The sequence below is a fragment of the Phascolarctos cinereus genome, unplaced genomic scaffold (assembly GCF_003287225.1).
Source record: "Phascolarctos cinereus isolate Bilbo 61053 unplaced genomic scaffold, phaCin_HiC Scaffold_5;HRSCAF=322, whole genome shotgun sequence".
NCBI lineage: Eukaryota > Metazoa > Chordata > Mammalia > Diprotodontia > Phascolarctidae > Phascolarctos > Phascolarctos cinereus.
The window spans coordinates 421479842-421483765 of NW_027555958.1; the positions used below are offsets into that span (position 1 = coordinate 421479842).

At 41.4% G+C, this 3924-nt stretch overlaps 1 pseudogene; it reads right to left on the reverse strand.

Annotated features, from left to right (window-relative positions):
- Positions 1 to 451: 451 nt before the first annotated feature.
- Positions 452 to 3714, reverse strand: LOC110199774 (metastasis-associated protein MTA1 pseudogene; annotated as a pseudogene).
- Between the last annotated feature and the right edge of the window lie 210 nt (positions 3715 to 3924).

A 3924-nucleotide genomic window follows, 5' to 3' on the forward strand; every position in this document is an offset into this window, starting at 1 on the left:
AGAGACACAAAAGATTCCAAGTCTTCACTCCACTCAAAAAGTAAACAAAAAGATAAATATGATTGTTCTGTTTTCTCCGAATAGTGTGTCCACATAAGGAATAAGGTCCTCATTCCAGTGGAAGGAAAAGGCAGGAGAAGAAAATGGGGGCTGGGAATGGGAGAAAGGAGAGAAAGAGGGACAGGAAAGTGAGAAGAAAGAAGAAGGGAAGGGAGGAGGGCAGAAAGGTAAAAGAAGGAAGGGTACAGGAGAGAGGAGGAGAAGAGAGAGGGTTGGAAGAGATAAAGAATGAGAATGCACAGGCACAAACAGTTTATGTCACAGAAGTAATCAAGTTCCTCAAGGGGGTTAAAGCATGCAAATTAGTGCTTTGCAAATTCTCCCCTCTTCAGTGCCTCAGCAAGGCAGTGGAAAAAAATGTCTTTTGGACAAATTCAGAGATGTTCCAGAGGGTCAGTCAGGGTGCGAAGCTGGTCTGAAGGGCCCAACGGCTGCTAGTCCTTCATGATGATGGACTCCTCATTCACTGGTAGGGGCTGCTGCCTAAGCTGCAGCGACTGGCTTGGTCAAAGGATGATGGGCTTGTAAGGGCAATGAGAAGGAACTTTCAGATTTTACTGGTCTCCTCTGTGGCATCGGGAGCATCAGTTCATCCTCCTTTTCACTGGAGGCAGGGATCTACCATGAATTAATCTGACTTCTGTTTGATAGGATTTCCCATTGAGCAACAAGTTATGAGTTGGTCTCATCCGCGCTGTTGGACTGTTCATAACTCCTCTTGCCCAGGATGGTTGGGGACCCATTTTTAATGACTGGAGTTGACTTGACAAGAGTAAGGTTGTTGAGAGAACTAGAAAAACTTTTTATGGCATCTGGCTTTGGAGGGTGGGGATGAATCTCTAGATACTGGGGCATAGCTTCCAAAGGTTTTTGTACCATTTGTTTTAATACCAACAGATTCTGGGAGGCTTCGGTAATCGAGCAGTACATTCCACTTTGATAGAACATCATTGATAGGCATGTAAGGGTGCCTTGCTGCATGCCAAGGATTCAATATACCTTGACACAGGCACCTGGCAATCCTTGTCAGTTTGGTTGTATGTAGGTAGAAGTCTTGTCTTCATAGCAAACTTTGGACTCCCACTGATCTGCACAGGGATGTGATGAGCACTTACGTTGCTGTGGTTTGGTCCTGGTCTCTCACCATTTAATCAGGTTGGCATTTTCAAGCCACCATATTTCTTCCAGTATGTCCAGTAAGATGCCCAGAGATGACATTGCATGTTAGGGGGACTCCAAAAATACCACTGGTAAGACTGTGTGGCATAGCAGCTTTCCCAAGCCTGGCTGACTCCTGGGCTCAATCCTGTACTCCAGTGCCATTTACAACACCAACCTTGGCATTATTTACATTAATCTGATTTGGACATGGCTTGTTATAATTAGGTATATACACTTGCTTTAGTTTGCTTTCTGCTTCAGCTACCTTCAATCACTTCTGTTGAACATATCTGTCTGTTATTTTCCACATGTACATATACAATGATGCTGGTTAAGGACTTCCCTGGAAGAAAATCTTGCTGAATGTCAGTAAAATCTTTTCCATATTTCTCTAGAGCTTCCTCCAAGAGATTGGCCTCAGAAGCCAACCATGCTTTCATTTCATCTCAGCAAAGAACTGGACCGCCCTGTGGTACCAGAGCAGAAATGGCCTTGGAACTATTGTAGAAGTTTTTGTGCTACGTATCCATTGCATGAAACAGTGTAATATATCTCTGGAGGCTGCTGCAATGCTCATATGTAAGCTTGGCTGTTTGACTGAACGCTGCAGTCTAGGGCACAGGCAAAAGTACCGACAGATGGTGCCACTGGGATCTGATTGATCTGTTTATCAATCAATGAATTATATGCTTCCCAAATTTTTGTTTCAAGTTTTGAGTGGTCTTTTCCACCCTCCTTGCCCCATCCAGAGGGTTTTAAATATCAAATAAAGGAGTTTATATTTGATTGTCCAAATAGGAACCCATTGGAGTTTTGAGTTATTGAGGAGGGGAGTGACATGGTCAGATACGTGCCTTAAGAATATCACTGTGTACCCAGCAAAACTGAGTATAATCCTTCAGGGGAAAAAATGCTCATTCAGTGAAATAGAGGACTTTCAAGCATTCTTGATGAAAAGACCAGAGCTGAATAGAAAATTTGACTTTCAAATACAAGACTCAAGTGGAACATGAAGAGGTAAACAGGAAAGAGAAATCATAAGAGACTTATTAAGGCTGAACTGTTTACATTCCTGCATGGAAAGATGATATTTATAACTCATGAGACCTTTGTCAGTATTAGGATAGTGGGAGGGGAAAAAATTATATGTATGTATGTATAGATAGATAGATAGATAGATAGAGGGCACAGGGTGAGTTGAAGATGAAAGGGTGATATCTGGAGAATAAAATTAAGGGGTGAGAGAGGATTATACTAGGAGAAGGAGAAAGGGAGAGGTAGAATGGGGTACATTATCTCGCACAAAACAGACAAGAAAAGGTTCTTACAGTGGAGGGGAAACAAGGGAAGGTGAGAGGAAATGAGTAAATCTTATTCTCATAGGATTTGGCTTAAGGAGGGAATAACATATACATTCAATTGGGTATGGAAATCTGTCTTACCCTACAGGAAAATAGGGGAGGAAGGGGACAAGAGAGCAGGGGGATGACAGAGAGAAGGGCAGATTGGGAAAGGGGTAATCAGAAGGAAGTACTTCTGAGGAGGGACAGGGTCAAAAGAAATAGAATAAATGGGGGGGCAGGATAGGATTAAGGGAAATTGAGTTAGTTTTTCACAACATGTCTACTATGGAAGTGTTTTGCATAACTGTACACGTATGACCTGTATTGACTTGCTTGCCTTTTCAATGAGGGTGGGTGGGGTGGGAGGAAGGGAGAAAATTTGGAACCCAAAGTTTTAAAAACACATGTTTTAAAAAAATGTTTCTACATGCAACTGGGAAATAAGAAATACAGGAAATGAGGTACAGAAATCTATCCTGCCTTACAGGAAAATAGAAGGGGAAGAGGAAGGGGATAAGAGAAGGGTGGGGGAGAGATAGAAGGGAGGGCATACTAGGGGAAGGGGTATTCAGAATGCATGCCATCTTGGGGTGGGGGGAGGGGCAAGATGGGGTGAAAATTTGGAGTTCAAAATCTTGTGGAAGTAAATGTTGAAAACTAAAAATAAATAAATTTATGTTAAGAATATCACTGTGGTAGTTGTACAGAATATGGATTACAGAGGAGAGACTTGAGGGTGAAAGTAACAAGAAAGGATGGTGAAAAAAATTTAAATTTTTTTTAAATTAAAAAAAATTAAAAAAAGAAAGGATGATGAGATTTAGGAGTGGAAAGAAGGGGAAGAGATATGAACCAGCCAAAATAAATCTCTGAATTTTGGAGTTAGAAGGGACCTCAGCAGCTGCCTAGTACAGCCCACAACCAAAAGAGACTCCTTACTAGAATGTAGATGACAAATTTCTCTTCTGATTGCCTGGATTATTCTTAATGGAAACTGAGTCAACCATCCTTTCCCACCTTACGCCTCCAGCAAGACAACTCTTTTTTTTTTTTTAACACTCTTGGCACCTTCTGAGCCACACTGTCTATGGTGACTTGGCTCTAGCCTCACTCCATTGGTACCTGACACATTCTGATTTTCTAGTGCCATTTTCACGCTTTGAGTTTGGAACTTTTAAATTCCTCTGCTGCAATTTTGAGAATTTTGTATAGGACAATAAATGCACGTGTTAAAATTGACTTAGCACAGTGCCCAGCACACAGTAGGCACTTGATAAATGTTTATTGATTGATTGATTGATTATTGACTATTGGTGTGAATGTTGCAAGTATTACATATGCTCTTTAGTATTCAAGAAAC